Here is an 18,954-nt window from a genome sequence, read left to right on the forward strand (position 1 = left end):
ACAGTTAACACTTTTTAGCTCATGTGTTTGCAGTTTTATCACTAAAATCAAAATATGTACCTTTCAGAACCTTCCCTCATTCACATGTTCTGACAAGGTTTTCCCTTGTGGGTTGGCTCTGAGATGTGTTTATAGTTCTTTTGGTGTACTTTGTTGCTGTTTGAACATTGTTTTTATGGGCGTTGCAGAAAATGTTCACAGTATGAAAACAAGCATTACTCTTAAAGTGAAATACAATACCTCACAATCTGAACAGATGTTTTTAAAGTTTCTACTTTATTTTTTTTTTATTTCTTAACCCAACATTCTATCTTCTGTCTGATTATCAACATTAATAGTTTTCGTCATCTTCATTTTATATTAAAGTGTTTTCTAAGTCCTAGTAACAAAACTTGTTTCCTTCTGAAATACTGACAAATTACAAAGCATTATTTTTCTGAAACAAAAAAAAACCTTTTATGATGCCATCTGCAACTTGTTTGTGTTGTACTATCTTAGAAAAAGTAACTGCTTAATTGGAAAAAACCCAGTAGATACCACTGCGTGGCAAATTTACTTTTACCCATCCTCCTGGAGCTTTTTGTACGTGTTTTTATCACGAGTACCTGTTCCCTGGGTGTGTACATTTTTTTCAAATTATGAGGTCATGTGCAAAAAATGTATTGAAAAACAATCGTGCCATGACATATCAAAACAGGTTTTTACATAATGTTCCAGATATTTAGAGGAAAAAAAAACAACACCCAAAACACACAATGAATGTTTCGCTGGGTTTTTGTTTGTTTTTGCCCCTCCTCTGAGGTGAGAGCGAGACTTTCAAACTGAAGTTGGCAACATTCCTTGGCAAAGACTGACACACAAAAAGGGTTCCCCGCTAGTCGGAGACAGCAGTGCTGTAGGCTTTGAGAAGGAGATCACTCTGTTTCAGGTGTCGCAGACAGGCGTGCTGCCTCACCTGGCCCTGTTTTTAACTCAGATGGTTGGATTAGGATGCAACCATGTGGAAGATATGACACTAATCCATTGTGCCTTTACTTGGCTCTCAGCCACGGTCCTGCACAACACTTCCGCTCTCCTTAATTTAAAGCTACGCCCTTAAGGAATGTGAGGAATATCAACAGCATTTTGAGGCTCTTGAGTGTGACGGGGCTATTTTGACAAGTTACCTGATATATTTTAACTTTTTTAGAACGTTTTAGCCTGAAAATGTTGAACTGCCAGTCAATTCTTACCTGTTTTTTGATATATTGAGGTTCTTGACTCACGGTGTTTGGTTCTTTTCTGTCTTGGTATCTTACTTCTGCTTAAAATTGTATTTTTCTATTTGATCCGGGGAGTATAAAAGCTCTGTAGATAAAAATTCCAACAAAGTTTTGTTTCATAATGTTGAGAAGGCACTAGTTAAATCTACCCAATAAAACAGCCCCAGACAGCTGGCGAATTGATGAAAAAACTTGCTGTTACATTGTACTGATTAATAAATGCAGTTTTAACAGACTGTTGAAATTACTGGCCTTTGAAAACTTTGATAACAGATGAAGTTTTAGCACAGTTCAGACCCAGTCCTATAAATTATAAATATGATTAACATTATCAATACATCATTAATATTTAGGAGACTGTGCTGCCATGAGTGTTTATAGCTTTTTCTCGTGTGTTTTTGGTCAGAGCACTTGGCCTTCATATCGTAACCACATCACACATGGAAGGAACGAAAACTCTTATTTATCCAATGTGCTGATAATTAAGCTGTTCTCATTAGTGACATAATTGGAAATGTAATTAGCAATAGTAATAATTATTGCTTTTAATACATTTTCTCTTTAGTTATGAAGCTTATTCAAACTGGTAATTACAGTTCAATAGAATTTCACACTTTTGTCCTACTTCATTTTGGTCACCAGTTACGTTTGCTGTGTCTCATATTAATAGATTATTGCAGTAGTCATCCAGATTTTTCAGTAAACATACAAAGAGCATGCTCAGTCACTTTAGAAGGAGTTTAGTTTAGAAGTACATCTGTTGTTTGAAATGTTAAAGTATCACCACAGTGCTGTTTTGTTCGCTGCGTTTCAGTTTTTGTGTCACTTCACTATCCAATAATCAGCTACATTAATAACACCTTAGTGAGGTGTAGTCTTTATTAGGAAAAACAAAGAATGTGAACCTAGTCACCATAATAGAACAACTATCCATAGTTCTTCTTTTGCTTTAAGCAGCTTTTCATAAAGATTAGTTTTTACAGAAAGGTCAAAAATAATTCTCACATAATTAAATGTTTACCGTCAGAGTCTATTATTCTTTAGTTCTAATGCATGAAAAACATTTAAAGAGTATAAGACCACTTTTTTTGTTGTTATATATCAAAAAAGAAAAATTCAGGGGTGCTCTGTTTTTGCTTTGGCAGGACTTCAGACTGCAACGTTTACATTGAGCTGTGTTTATCGAATGAGCTTAACTCTCATAAAATGTCGTCCTGAGAAACTTTTTTTTATGAGCGACTCTTATAATTTCGTCTTGCAAGACCTTTATTCTTTCTCTGGACAAATTATTGTGAATGATCATTAAACTGGTCGTATAATCTGGTCACATGACCGGCTTATTCGCATCCAGGGATGCCTGAGACATGCAAATGCAAAAACAAGTGTTTCCATTACACTTTTGTGCTAAACTGGGCGATTGACTACCGCATGAAATTGTAAAAGGTTTTTGAGACATTTGAGTCATTTTGAAACAATTCCCACAGTTCCTCTGTATTCCTTGTTGTACTGCTGGCAGAGTTGAACTATAGTGAGTTCAGAGTGTTTGGCAATGATAAAGCGAGAAATGTTTCATTTAAAAAAGGACATTAATCAGCCTGTTGGGAGGAAGACTCAGGACCTGATATTAACACTCAGTCCTAGATAAAAAGCAGAACTTCAGACGTAGCCTGTGGTCTTGCTGCCTCACAGACTCAGAATTGAATTGGTTCAAATACAATGAAATACCCAGTTTAATGACTTGAATTTTCTGGTGTTGGTAGGCTTTCAAACATGCAAGAAAAAAACCCAACAATTTCCTGAGGAAACTGGTTGATCATGATTCAAACATGATACCCTGGTCAAACATAAAAAACCAGCCTGGCACACTTTGTACCTGCTTTGAAGATCCATACCTTTGCATTCAAACTGGAATTTCTTACATTAATCGTTGCATCTTTTGTGCGATCTGTTCAAATTCTTTAAATCTTCCATTTCAAAGAACTACATGCAACGCTAAACAGCTTTTTTATGTTTATCTCCAGGAATCAGATGGCAGTAGAGTGAGCATCAGCCAGAGGCAATAATTCAGCTTCAGCAGCAAGGTGAGTCTCAAGCTTCTTCCAATTTGTGTCATTTCAGACCGTATACAAACATTTGATTAAAATGGAATAAGAACAACACGTGACCCTGAGTAGAAAGAAGTGCATACAGTATAATGGATCCTTGTTATAAGGAATATTTTTTTAATCAGAAAAAAAAGAGCTACTGTAGATATTCTTCCTTTATGTTCAGCTAGAGAAATTTCTACAAAAGAGCATTTCACACATTTGTCATTTATTTTCTGTTTTCATCAAATTATTGGCTCTAAATTATTGAAAATGACTTTACTTAGGCGAAAACACAAAACGTGTTATATGATGTGTGATATTGGTGTCTCTGCTCATGTTGAAGTTGCACCTCTGTTTCTTGGAGCAACTTAATTGTCTCAAACATGCACGCCAGCAACACATACGAGTCATGATACCCCAAGGCACAGATTAATTAAGCTATGAAAACCCATGAGCAGAGAGCATTCAGCAGGTGCCTGTTTGCCTTGGTATGGGACTTGTTTTTGGCAGTGGTGCAGTGGCTCATTATAAATCTATAATTAAGTTACAATTTTATTTGCCTTTTTTTTTTAAACATACTGTCATAGGGGATCAGCATGGCTTAAACTATGATTCTGTTAAGTGCACTCTTGGCTATATCGCTTTTGTGTATTTTATTCTTCCTCAAATATGTGAATACCAGACTCTGAGTGATACTTTGTGCATCTGCTGAGCCTACAGGTGTTTATGTTTTCAAAGTACTATCCCAATGTCTTAAAACCTTTTGATTTGTAAATTCAAAACAAGCTGACTTACAGTACTGCCCTCCCCTTCCTTCCTTACCCCTGCACCTAAGCATAAAAACAAACATTTTTTCCTTGTGCCGGCTGAAGGGATGTTCCTCGGTCGGCTCATCTTGTGTTAGGCATTTTGGCAGCGCCAAGTGAAGTCAATGAAGCGATTCACTTAGACCAACATCTGCCAGTGTGAGTAACCAGCCTGCTAATAGGGATGGTAAAATGCACAGCAGGGCCTGAACGAGGGGTAAGTAGGGTTGTGGGACAGAAACCCAAAGTCTGCAGGGTGGTCCGTCACCACCATAGCAGTAATATTTGGCAAGAGCTTGCTCACGTTAAGAATGTGACCCTTGCAACATTTACAACATATATCTGAACACAGCAATCGCGATCGGAAACGGCACAAAACAAGCGAGCCAGGATCACCTCGGAGAGGTGGTTTCGGCCCTATTCCATTCGAGACCTGAAACGGTTCATTTTTTTTATTTGTAGTGATAACATAATCGACACAGCAACTGACACAACTCCAATCATTGTGTATGTGCTCCGCGGCACAAGGAAAAGAGTTGGCGCAGCCTCCACCCCCTTCTCTCCTATGTTCTCAAAAATGTTCAATTCGGGCAGGGTTTGCGCAGTGCACATAAATGAATGGGTAAAGCCTGAATTATGGTTAAATCGACGCAGAGCCTACGCAGTACCCTACGCCGTACCCTACGGCGTACCCTACGGCGTACCCTACGGCGTACCCTATGCCGTACCCTACGCCGTACCCTACGCCGTAGGCTCTGCGTTGGTGTAACGCGGAACCATAAATCAGCCTAAAGCCGGCGGCTGCGGTCTGCGCTTTGCGCCCTCACTGTGAAAGGGGCTTGTTGTTTATCCCGGGCAGAGCAGTGGATAAAACAAAATGTGGATAAAACAAAATGTTTTATCCACTGCTCTGATCCCGGGGTGCGGAAGACTCCTTCCGCGTTCATTTGACCAATCAGAGAGCAGCTGGTTCGCGCATGGCATTTGTTATCATCTTTTAACCGGTACAGAAGTTTGCCTTGTGAACACAAACCCCACGAACGAGAAACGAAACAACTGTATCGATTTAGCCCCTGAACCGGAACAAAACAAACGGGCCACAGGTGTGAAAGCACCCTTAGTTACAGGAGCGTAGCAGTCTCTTCATTTAATAAGAAAAAAAAGTAGGTGTATGTGGATCTGATTGGCTACAGCTAGCCCAGTGATAGGGAGATTCCCCTTCCGCTATCTGCATTTTGGCAAATTCTAACATTGTGTCAAAGCAAATCCCATTTTCTGTGAGACAAACTCAGACTTTGTATCTGCACATGGAAAAGCATATGTATTGGCAGGGATGTAGATTGTGCAAGAAAGCAGACCTACTTTGTTCCTTATTTCGCTGCAGGTGGTGTGGCACCACCCAAGGTCATTATAATTTTTAAGAAAACAAAACTGCCTTTAGGCACGGGCACATGTGTAGGTATAGTTTCGCCTACGCAAGTTATAGTGGTTCTGCAAGAATGATGAGTCTTTTTCTTTTTTTTTCAAAAGCAATAATATGCAACCACATTGATATTGTATTTCCAAACTCTCTTCTGGTGAAGCGAATCCTCTGCGGTTGTGGCCATGTGTTTTCATAGGTGGCAGTTGGACATTAAAGCACAGGACTGTGATTTGTTTTGCATAGCTCAGTCCTTTCAAGTGAATCTCACCACTTTCCGGTACTCTTTCCCCCACTGTGCATTGCCCACGGGAGAGACGCTTTCTACGTGTTGTAATAAGGGTAGCTGATATAATGAAGGTCATTGTAATCATAGCTAATGTGCCAAGGAGTCAAGACACTGTAGCTTTATTTGCCAGCAAGGCCCGGCATTTGGTACCCATGGGGATCAGGCTGATAGTGTTATCTTTGCTAACCTGACTCTAATACAGGCCTTGCTCTGCTGTTTGTGTCAGTGTCGACGCTGAACTTTTCCCAGTGATCCCCTACGTGTGTGGATGGGCATGCGTTGGTCTCGAGTCAGCTCCATCCCGGTTAAATCCCATCCCAAGGTGTTTGACTTTTCTCAATTCACATACTGCAGTTTTTTTTTTTTTTAGGAGCCATGCTCTGTCTTTGACTGTCTGTCTTGGAAAACAGACTGGGCTCACATGAACTTCAAAATACTTGACAGAAAGACATTACATTGGTGTCTGTTGAGAACCAGCTTGTAGCAGATGACCTCTAAATCTAATCCTGTCCCTAAGGGTATGCAAATGTCCTTTCTTCAAATTTGATTTGTTTTTGTCTATACACAACACAAGAGTTTGTTCACTCTTATTCAAGTGTTTAGGTGTTTAAAAAAAAGCTTGCTCACTTGACGTTGACATGGTACTATTTTATTTAAATTTTCCCCAAACTGGCTCATAAACGTTTCATGTTTTTTTTCAATAATAATTATTCCTGATGAAATATTTTGTATTCCCATGCATAGTTTTCTCAAAGTGAAAGGGGTTTGATGAAGCCAACCATATCAGAGTGAATCTTAATGAGACTGTCTTTGGTTGTTTTTGAGATCATTTGTAATAAGTGTTTGCTTCGGTGGTTAAACAGATAAATATCAGAAAGCAGATTTTTAAAGATATGAAATGTGAGCTTTGCTGCTACATTTCCCTATTGTCCTGCTCATCTTAACAATTACTTATCAACAGTCTGATGCTCAGTATGTGACCTAATATTTATCCTTAACCACGCAGTTTGTAGAGTCAAAGTTTATCAAGTTTCTCAGGAGAACATTCAAGTTGATTTTAAATCGTAGCATGAATATTTTTTTCATTATTATTACTGCCTTTAAATGTAGTGCTTTCTGCAAGAAATATCAAAGCCCCCCCCCCCCCCCCCCCCCACACACACACACACCACATACACACACATTTTCATCAGTGCACCTTCAGGAAAAAAGGCTATCTATATCACCTCCCATGAAAGTCCCCTGATCCCTTCATTCAAACTTCCAACCCTCTCTTTGTGGCTTCCTAGAGGACCGTAGTGAAATGATCTCTTTTGTTTCGCATCATTAGTTCCATCTGTTGTGCGAGCAGGCCTGTCTGTTCCGGAGCATGGCAACGTGATGGTTGCCAGGGGCAACTCGAGACGCTACAGTTGTGGTGGCTTGTGGCTCAACGTCCAGCACCGCCTTTGCCTCGTCTGTAATCCACATGACACTTTTACTTTTATTACAGTAGAGTTCTTATTTGTTCATATTTATTCAAAGAAAACATTTGCGTCCTATGTGTGAGATACTGTTAATTTAGAATTTTATTTTGTAGATATAAGTTTTACGATCCTTCTTCTTTTTAACCTTATAGCACCGTCACTTAGAAGAGCATCATTATCAGTGATAATGAAGCAGTATATTCAATACTTTGCATACAGTTTTTAGTATCTGTGAAATGATTGTGTTAATTTAACGATTATTTACCCAACTTGTTATTGCCACGTGTCCAGTCTGTGTTGAAAGCAAGCTTTATTTGGTCCAATTTATGTGTTTATTTTCCTGCAGTCAGGAGTAAATGTTGCCCCAAACAGATGTAGCATTTTCTCACAACAAGGAAATATTTTATTCATGATTTACATGACTGATAAAACTTCAAAAAGTCTTAGCGCTGATGGGCATACACAATTTAGCATCTGTCTTCCACAGAATAATTAATTGCTTACCAGAACACTCGGGAGTCACTGTTTGATTATTCCTTACACTTAACTTGGTCTAATTACTTATTTAAAAGTAAAGTATTGTTTAAAAAGGACTGAAAAGATAAACCTGCAAGCCATATGCTCTGCAAAAGAACGACTTAGAAAGATGCAGTAAAAACATGCTCTTGTAACAGCTGCTTCTTAGTCCTATCCTTGCGTAACTATGCTAACTCCAGCAGACTGAAGACAGAAAAATGTAGCCATACATTCTTATTATAACATGTAATTCCCGTATGAATGTTTCTATAATGTCCCCCAGGTGAGTTGCTCTCTTCCGTATGCAGTGAATCTGTAGCACAGGGGCATCTGTGTGCATGTGAATGCGAAGATCACCATATAATTTTCATTGAAGAAGGAGTCATCAAAGGTCATAGCCATCCAAATGACCTAACCTTGCAATGTAACACCTGGGTGTAAACGTGAACTCATCCTATCTGCTGGGGTGGGTGTAATGTACGCCTAATGTATAAAGTGCGGAAATAAAATAAGAGTTATAGGTTGGTGAAGGAGGTCCGGTGTGGGCTACAGAATAGTGTAACTCTATAGGGTGAAATAGCTGTGTTGGTATCACCCGAGGTGACAGTCTATTGCCAAAGTGCTATATTTGTTGGAACCATTATGAAATAAAGTCTGTGAAAAAGGCCAATATTCAGTTTGAATTGATTCCTGGAAAACTCCAGAAGTGAATATGCTTTCATTTTGATGGTATTACTATGGACAAAATGTGTTGTGTCAGTTTCACCTCACCATTACTTTGTTCCATTAAGGCAAAAGCAAGTGATTTTATTTTTGCCCAGTCTATTTTCTGTGATAAAATGAAAATCTGAAAGCTTTATTAAGTCTGAGTGACACCTAAAGCTGAGAGCCAACAGGAAAATAAGTCATGTGGGATCTGATTTCAGTTCATTTTTGCTCTATTCCCATCTACTGATCAAATACTGCACTTTCCAGTGAAAGCTTAATGGGAGTGTCAAGTTCACAAAGGCCTGCTCTCCTGCACTGACTCCATTACCTGATAACAGCACTGGTTTTGGCACTTATTTGCACTGCGTAGTTAAGCACTGCACATTTTTAGCAGGTTGTAATTGAAGCCGTGCTGAGACCATTTTATTAATTTCTGCAGGTCTTCCCAGCGTATAACTCCAAGTTACTACGTGCAATAACCCATCTTATTTTCTTTTATGTACCCGGACTGCTTGCGCTGCTTTTCTCAGTGTAGCCCTTGAATGCTGCTTCTCTTTAAGCCAAACAAACATGACCAGTGATGTCTTGGGTTCAGGGCCTTTCAAACAGCCTTTCAATAAAACAAGCTCAGCTGTGAGACATACAGGATCTCTCATGCTGGGCAGCCCCGCTGAAAATACCCTCCCTCCTGTTTCAAAGCCATCAGCTTTTGGTTCCCCCAGGAGAGCCAGCATTATCCTGCAGGGTTTATTTAAACTTGTTGGGAAGGTCTTGGCTTTTTTCATTCAGTAGGATATGTGACATTTAAAAGAAACTGTGTTAAACAGATTTTTTCCAGCTTACTGATCCAAATTTCAAGAACTAACGCACCAAACGTAAGTGGTGACAGATTTTTAGGGTGGGTTGGGTGAGGCTAGGTGTGTCACACCTGCACTCTCTCCGCTTTTACAGATGCATAGATAACGTCCGAGAGATGACGCCTGCATGTGGAAGACCTTTAGCACTTTGTGAGTGACGGTACCCTGAAAGGTGAGAGGAGGAGCAGACAAGGAAGGAAGGAGAAAGACAAATGAGGACAGATGACAGAAACATCCATTACAGCTTGATACCGCAGTCACTGACTTGTTTTTATTGACCTTTTCCTTTTCTTTCGCACATCTATCTAAAAGATATGCCACTTAAATAAATGTCATTTGACCATCTCTGGTTTCAGTGTCACACGCTGACATGTGGTATTTTGATAGAATTCCTTCGTATATGTGGGTAGGGCATTGATTCTAGCCGCTATGGTACTTCCCCTTATGCAGAGCTGCAGTTTGCAGTGCATCATTTTTTTTAATCACTTCTCATTAATTGCCTCTTAAATCACCAAACTGGTCAATCTCAGCGTGTTTCTTTTTTGTACAATCTTAGGAGGACTACTATGCTTTGACTGAGACATTATTGGACCATTAAACTGCCGCCCCTCCCACTCTTCCGCACTTTCAGTTCTGTATAAAGGCATCTGAATTACTTCCAGTAGGTGGGGGTTGCAAAAAGAAGGCTACTTATTCTCTTAATGATGTCCTGTCCTTTTTAAAAGCCGTCATCTTCATTCACAAATGGATGACTACGGCAGAGGGAACACATCAGGGATTGAGGTCATCCCAAACTCCTTGTCCCAGTACACAAAGTTACTCTCCAAGAAATGAGGCAGGACATTTTGCTTCAAAAATGGGATTTGTTGACACTGGGTGGAGGTTCTGTAAAGCCACATAGTAATTATAGTGTGGGGGGATTAGTTTAAAGGTATAACTGATTCATTTGCTGCCCACTGACAGCAGTGGTCAGACACTTTAAACACGTTTATGTTTCTAAATCAACATGTTACATGTCAAAACAAAATCTCTAACTTAATAAACTCTCCATGAAATGGCCATGTTGAATCTCTAATTGTGTTACAGATCTGCAATAGCAGTTTCATCAAAATTTTAGAAATGTAGTGTCTTTGAGTTTAAGCATGCTTTGAAAAGCAAATTAGGATTTTTTTCGTGGGAGTGTACAAACATAATCTTTTCATTGGCAGGCTGTGGCATTAAATTATCAACACCCATCTATTATGGTTAGAGTCATGGTTGCTCAATTACGTTGTTGCTACACGAAAAATTTGGTGAAAATTGGATGAAATGTCACATACTTGTGGAAGAAAAAATTAAGTGGATTTTTACTTGAACAGTCGACGAAAGATGGGAAAGTAAAAAAGAGAAAGACCTACCACCACTGTAGAGAAATGTTTTGCACCAGAACCTTTGGGCTGCCTACAGTACAAGCACACATCAAGCAGGTGAGGCGAAGACAGTGATACACATGACATGTGTCTCTAGGGATCTTCTGATTTGTATAATATCCTTCAGACAAGGTCATAACAGCGCCTACATCTTTGAAGACACAAGAAGGAGAACATCTTCCCCCTTCATTGTGTCTGTGGAATAGAACAAACGTGAGATCACTGTGTCGAGGGGCTTCCACTCTTCAAACTTGATATGAATCAGACATGAAACAATTTAGATAAAGTGATAGTTGTCTTGATTCTTTGTGCCATCTATTGAACAGACAGCGTAACGTGGAGGGAAGCTGAATGGCTGTGTTTTAGTGTGAAATCCTGGGGAAACGTATCCATCTGGTGTATGAATAATTTAGATGGCTCAAGTTGGTTCCTGTTGCTGTTGTGTTTGCGCACAGCCTTCTCTCTCAGCTCAGCACCCCCACCATCACCCCTCCCTCCTTGACATCACTCCTGAGGCTTGTTTGTGATGCTTAAAGGGAAGTTAGGCCACATGAGGAATGGTGGGGAGGAGAGACTCACTTACCCTCTCTGCTTTCAGTCTCCCATCTTGTTTCTTTCTTAGACCTAAACAAACCTCAGATAAACATTTTAACACCCACTGACACACATATTCACTCTATTTCTCACACTTGAGGATACCGCATGTGAGAAAGGGATTGTTGACATGAAGAAACTGTACATGTACTCTGTAGCTACTTTAATGACTTTCTTTTTGATGTCATCATGTCTTTATGGTTTTTATGCATTGTGATAATGACACTGGGGGTGCTTGAAAATACATTTTTAGCTGCCACCTTCAAATTCATTGCAGAGGGTTTGGTAGGTTTCTGTGAGATAAAACAGATACAATTTACTAGTTACCCTTTTAAACAGGTAGCAAATTATTCTATTCATTTCAATAGGAAATTAATGTCACATCTTACTTTTTTTTTGTCCTTAATATTTACTTTTTAAATAGGTCCGAGTCCTCTTTTTATGTAGAGACAGTTCCACCTAACAAGACTTTTACTAGTTTGTTTTCTATAAAAATATCCCAAAAAAGGCATTCCAGCAATGCAAAAAGGCACAAACCTACGTAATAAATATATTTCAAATATATGATTACTCAGCAAAAACAATCTATTTGTATGTACAGTAATACATTTGTAATAACTTGAAATGTCTTATTTTATTTATTTATCTAGACTGTAAATATATTACATACTCACTGCAGTGCTACATTGCCATTGCATCAAAATGTCATTTCCGATGCAAATCCGGAATGACAAATAAAGTCTGTCTAGGTCTCTCTAAGTCTAACTGTAGTTGATTACCATTATATTCATTAGGTATTTATCAAATATCAAATATCTTTGTATTCCTTTTGTAAGTTTTCATCCAATTCCGCTCTTGATGCGCCTAAATGATCTTATGATGTTTTAATTATATGCAAGTGTTTATTCAGTTTGGCTCTTTGTACCAGAATGCCTCAATAATTTTGATTTGAAATGACTTTGATTTTAATTTGTGTTGTACCTTTGTGCCTCTTGGCCATGTTTCCTTCAAAATAGAGATTTTATAATGTCACCACCACTAAATGCATGAAATGATGGTAACTTTAAACATGGAGGGGTTTTGATGTGAAACACAGCTTTCAGCTCATTTGCTGTTTTGCCTTCAGGATTTTAATGCCATCCCTGCATATTGTTGTAGCTTGCAGGTTTGTTTACCAAGAGGTAGTGCTAGTTACTGAATATAACATAAGCTCTATGTATGTTGTTGCCCTAAGAAGGTAAATATACTAATCCTGGACATGATTTAATCAGCCTAATTAAGTCACTCTTTTTGCAAGCAGTCAAGGCATGCCCTGTTGAACGTGAAATAAAATGCAGGTTTAAGGTGCTGCTGCATTGGCTTTGTATTTCAGACCTGGAGGCCCATATTTTATATGCAATCTGTAGTGAGTTATTGCCCAATATTAACTATGAAGTACTTGTTGGTAACAGCGACAATGTTTGCAGAAGTAAAAACAGAATAATCATGCAAAAAGCCCATATCAATGGATACGAGAGAGAGATAGAGAGACAGAGAGAGAGGAAGAGAGAGAGAGAGAGAGAGAGAGAGAGAGAGAGAGAGAGAGAGAGAGAGAGAGAGAGAGAGAGAGAGAGAGAGAGAGAGTATATTCCATTTGGTATGTGCTGTGTTTGTGCATAAAGTGATGAATTTCATTTTGGTTGATAATAAATAAGAGCTTGCATACCAGCTGCATGACTCGGAGGTCTCAGACAAGGCTTGAAGCTACATGTTGTCTAGAGCTTCAGCGTGTTACTTATTTTTCATACGTGGGGTTAAAGTCAGCCAATACTTTTATTAGTTATCATGTCCTTATATTAACAACATGTATCCTTTAAACAAGCAACATGTAGACCTTTCACAAGTTTCAGTTTTCAGGCAATATGTTACAGATATTGACAGTATATTGATTGATTTTCCGGTATTTTAACCAGTCGCATGTTCTGTACTAGAAATATACAACCAGTCTGGGATTGGGTTTGGCTATTGGACAGTATGTCGGGAGAATTACATCTTTTCCTACCTGGCCAAATTTGGCAACTGTCCTGCTATGGTTTTTGACTTCACATTAACCATGGATTACACAAAAAGTTTGTGTACACTGTACTGACTGAGTGCACACACAGCTGTGACACCGACATCTCACTGATGCACACACCTACCATGCAGCTGGTGTGAAGCTGAAATAATTTAGGTAAAGTTTCTTGACTTTTGCATTTCATGCCATTACCCAAGAAGGCAGCTTAAACAGTAAATGCAAGATCTTTATTTTGTAATTTGTGATAATAGAACAAAGTGCTGTTTGCACCCTATTAGCTCTTCAGTGTCTTCAGTTAATTGGACTGCGTGACTGTTGACAAGTCTTTGTTGTCAAAAGAAAAACAGTGAAGGAAATTTGGAATCATTCCTGTTTTGTTCCCACTCTGTATATTTAGCGCAATGAGAATGGAAAATGAGAGGATTTTGAGCTCTGATGTTCCACTTACAGGGCGTCTCAAATGCAGTGTTTCTCCTCTCTATCTTTGGCCTTTTTCTTTCATATTCACTTCTTTCATAATGCACAAATAAAAAGTAAAACACACAAGCACTTATAGGGCATGAAATAGCCACCTGCAATATCTGACTTCATGAACTCTGTTCGTCAGGTTTTGTGGGGATTCAAAGAATGTGCGATACTGGGATACCAAATCTAGATTTCAATATTGTAGTTGCACACATGCAGACATACACCTCATACCAGATGTGTCCACATGTGATGTAAAAAAAAGCACAGCACAAACCTATACACACACAAATTCATTAATGTTGCAAGCCAGCTACACTAATCCAGTCCCTGTCTTTAAAGTAACCAGTAAAGATCAGGGGGATGGCATTGAGGAAGAGGAGGGAAAGAGAGAGGGAGAGAGAGAGAGAGAGGGAGAGAAGGAGGGGGACGTGACAGGCCCTTGGAATCTCAACCTCTCTCTCCTGGCGCCCGCTCTAATCAACCCCTGTAATTTATGCAGAAAATATGATTTATATTTAATTTCACTACACTTGCATTGTTAATTTGAGATGTAATTAACGCGTCGCCACGGCAACTAATTTCTCAATGCCGTAAATTATCACCGCCTTTTCATCAAAATTCAGTTACTTTGGCTCCTGTGTGCAGTGTTGTGATGCAATTAGGTTACCAGGGCAACCCCAAAGTGTTAATTTTCTTTTGTTAAATTGCAGCGAGGCAGAAGTTTTTATAACACAAGTCATATTCCTTTTTTTTTTTTTTTTTGTGAACAAAGAACTTCTGCTATTGGTGTTGAATGTTGCCTGTGGAACTTGCAACAGCTTATAGCTCTGTATGCTGCTCTCCACAACACCTGTTATACTGGTGAGATGGGCTGAGTGATTGCTGCAAATGCTGTGCTGTTGCAGGAAGAGTTGTCACAAAGTTGTCCTTTGGGAAAGGGCATGCTTGTCAGAGGGAATCTATATAAGTGAGAAATTTGTTTTTCATTCAAATTTAAGAGAACTTCCTTTCTTTTCTCTCACTTTGTGTCATATATGAACATGCTCACACACACACATACACACACACACACACACACACACACACACACACCACAGCACATTTTCCTTTCTCGCACTCCTTTTATTCCCACAACAGTGACTGTGAAATGACTCAATATTTTAATCAACTGTATCTAATTTGCACTCTAGCAGAAGATAGGGCCACATGTGTGCTGTTGTTGCCGTGGCTGGCAATGAGTATGCCCATCGGACGGCTCTGAGCTGCCCTGGATTGCCACGCTTGGCAGTCTCTGTGGCCCACTCGGTGCGTCCGTTTCCAATCCATCCCCCCTTAGCTAGTCTTCAGTGGAAATATCAGGTCATTGGCTTCTAAGCTGTGGTTAACTGCAAAGGTAATTAAATTTGTAAGCAGGCTTTTTGAATCTTTTTAGCCTCTTCGGTAATACCGGCAGGGATTACAGCGTTTCTGAAGCACATCTCTGTTTTGACGCCCCAGAAGAAAGGGGCCGAGTCCCAGTTACCAGAAGGGGTTCACAAAAGCCAAAGTTGGAACTGCCAGAGTAGGAGCCATGGCATCTTTTTACTTTGAAATATACAGGAAGGAATGTTTGGGGAAATGTATTGCTGCAAAGATATTGTTTTCAAATGGTTAGGCATTAAATACAAAGGTGAACATATAATGAAAATATTTAGCTAAAACTGATGGTGGAGACTTTGTGAAAATGCTTTAAGAAGTCTGTTTTTGACATATTATTTGCAAAAGTGGTAATATTGGTGTCTATTTAGATTAAATAGCAGGTTGTTTGGATGGATTTTAGCTGAACTCTGCAGCGTGTTTATCCCTCTGTCTGATCTACAGCCTGCTCAGGAGTTTAAAACGTGTTCACACTTGCATGATTCTTCACACCTGTGGTAAATACTAGGCATTATGTAGAAACTTTAAAAACTATAGTGCATTTCAACATCTCCAGAAAAGTAATGTGAAGAACATGGTGCATTATGCAGTTGCTGTTTGATGAAGTAACATTGACAACAGTATTGTGTAACAGGATGCTGAAACAGTGTCTGGGCTTGAATATCTTTCTTAGGTTGAAGGCAGCGAACAATGCTACATGTCCACTGATATCAAACTTTGTCCAAATAACAATTATAGATCACAATGAGTCTGAACTGCCTAATCAAAAGTGGTGTAATTGGACATCTAACATGTGTGGTGTGTCTGGTAAGTCTTACTTGATTAGAATAAGATAAGCAAAAATATTCTTGCTATTGTCCTGATAGTGTGTAGAAAGGTCATCAAGGAAGTTTTTATGTAACTCGCTGTGTAAAATCACTAAGTTGATTAGACTTGTTTATTTATTATGGTCCAAAAGAGTATTTGCTTTTGTCGCATTTATTCCCATTTTGCCTGCACACAGGGCCCTGGAAGACGAGTTACCAAGGAACACAAAATTTTAATTAGTGTATTTTAATCATTCAGGCTTTTCAAGCTAATCCACAGACCCCTGAGAATTCCCAAGATGCAGCTCTGTGCTGCTTTACCATTTATTGTTGAGTCTATTATAATTACTGTTAGCAGGTGGGGGCAGGGAGACGTTTATTATGTTTTTCCATCTTTATTATAATTACGAGAAAAAAATGAAAGGATGCTGTTTCATTAAGTTTAGAGATGATGCCATTTTCCCCCTGTTTTCCCCTCAATCTCCTTCCTGCCTTTGTTTCATAAAGCTATTGTACTGGCTTTCATTCCGGGGCTTTCATACGTTGCACAGCTTTGTGAGGAAGAAAAGAAAAAAAACACAACAAAAAGAAACAAATCTTTTATTAACAACAGAAGCCGAGGAAGATGCTCTTAAAGAACTTAATTTCTGAGACACTTTTTCCTCTTGCTTTAAAAATATTATTATTGCAAGTTCTGAGAATGAAGTTGATGCATCCTCAAAAACAGAAATGTTTAATAGAGTTGGACTGGGATCAGAACAGAAAATCCAGAAAGTAGAATAATGTTGGCCTCTCTTTAACACTCCTCAGTAATGAAAGATAAGAGGCCTGCAGTAAATCTTTAAGCCCCATGCTTTTGGTGCTCTGCAGGGATTTCAGCATCTTCCAGAAATATTTTATGTTTGTCTGTTTAAGAACTAGTTTTCTTCTTTCTCCTCTGCTAGAGTCCCACATGTGTGGCATTTGTATATCTAAAGCGATAGCTGCTGAAGTGGGGATTCAAATAAAATTGAGTTTTCTCAATTAGGATCCTCTATGCCATTTCTGTTTGTGATGCTTATTGAAGATTTAATAAACAACCAACTTTTAGCACAGTTATCCTGTTCATTAACTGAAAAGGGGCAGCATTTAAGTGTATTTCCTGAATGACAGACAAACATGTCAGCAGTGTGTGGATGTGGAGGCTGAATGGGTTGACTAGTAGATCGGAGCTTGTTCTATGGTTATGAAGGAGTCAACTACATCACATAAAACTTAACGCTTGCCATCATTTCAATGTCTGTCAAGGGCACCATTTTGGCAATGGATCACATCAATTTTCCTAAGTGAACAGATCTGAAGCTGCCACTCGACTGAAAGCAATATACCCAAGAAGCATATTTTAGAGCATGATTTGACTTCCAGTTGACATGTTGTCAGTGATTGTTCATTAACACCTGAAGGGTAAAATTCATGGGTAGATAATGGAAAATAACTATTTTAATGGTCATGATAATAATTCAGCGCTTTAAAAATCCTCAAGTATGTGAAACTAAAGTGTAAAATACAACAACGTTGTTGTTATTTATGTATTACCCAACAGCAGTAATAACATTATTATTACTCAGGAGCTAAACTTGTCAGGTAACAACAACAGGGCCTTTATTCTGAAGAGGTAAGCAGACAGATTAACTCAAGAGATACAAATTAGGCCTCACTTTTGGCGCTTATCCACTAGTACCTACTCAGCGCGCCCCGACTCGGGACGCTTCGTCCCGCCTCGTACCGCCTCGTACCGCCTCCACCCGCCTCTTCCCCGTTTGTTTTCAACACCCAGAGAGAAGTGGGCGGGTTGGAGCGAAGCTGCAGTGACGTATTTGATTGTGTGATCTAAACGGAGAAGACAACACTAAAGATGTAGAACTTGGAGGAGATTATATATGTGCTGCTGGGTCTGTGGCTTGTTTTCGACATCAAGTTAAAAAATGAGAGTGAAAGAAGCTTCAAGCGGCGACGCTTTTTTTTTATTTTGTTCGTGTCGCGCTGATGGGAAGTCAGCTGTGAGCCGCGAGCGGCTGGGAAGTGACAGAGCGCCTGGTAGATCTGGTCGTTCCTTATCGCCCGTCTAGATCCCTTTTTAATTCTCTCCTCAGCCACCAGGTTTATGAACATCTGCACCTCAGAGGTGGATCACCAAACAGACGTTTGTGCTGCCATTGCCTGTCGGATAAAATGAAGAGCCGCGAGTCGCTCTCGCGCTGATATCCCGCTTCCTGATTCAAACGTCTGACGGCCCCCGACCAATCGGTGGCGTGTATTGTGATGACGTCAGATACAGGGCCGACTCAGCACGCTCAGAACCTCGGCAGAATAGGTACAGAAAAAGTATCTACTCGGCACGCCTCTACCCGTCTCGGCCCGGTGTGGAGAAGTGCAAGACGAGGACTGGTTGACTTCATGTACATCATTTTATTTATGGTTGAGTGGCTCCATTTTAACTAGTGATTTAAGGGTAAGGAGTCAGTTCGGACCTGTCGCACCTGCTTCAGTAACACAAAATCAAGATTTAGTACGTCAAATATTGTAGCTTCTCTGTAATCTATCTGTTTGAGGTAAATTTTTATATTTTTGTATTTTATAAGATTACCATACATTTATACAATTTCAAAATAACAGAGTTTCAGCATCCCTGATGCATTCTGGGAGTTTGTTCCATAGGTGAGGAGCATAAAAGTTGAACGCTGCGTCACCGTGTTTCTAAATCTGGGTACAGAAAGTAGGTGTGACCCTGATGACATGAGGGTCCTGGTTGGTT

At 39.4% G+C, this 18,954-nt stretch overlaps 1 long non-coding RNA gene across 1 annotated transcript in view; it reads left to right on the top strand.

Moving 5' to 3' along the window:
* LOC133457292 (uncharacterized) overlaps window positions 1–18,954 on the top strand; it is a 101,741-nt gene that overhangs the window by 32,623 nt on the left and 50,164 nt on the right. Inside the window, exon 3 of the long non-coding RNA XR_009783854.1 lies at window positions 3,284–3,343. This is a non-coding gene — a long non-coding RNA (uncharacterized LOC133457292). The remainder of the gene's footprint in view (window positions 1–3,283; window positions 3,344–18,954) is intronic.

This window comes from Cololabis saira, chromosome 12 (assembly GCF_033807715.1).
Source record: "Cololabis saira isolate AMF1-May2022 chromosome 12, fColSai1.1, whole genome shotgun sequence".
NCBI classification, from domain to species: Eukaryota; Metazoa; Chordata; class Actinopteri; order Beloniformes; family Belonidae; genus Cololabis; species Cololabis saira.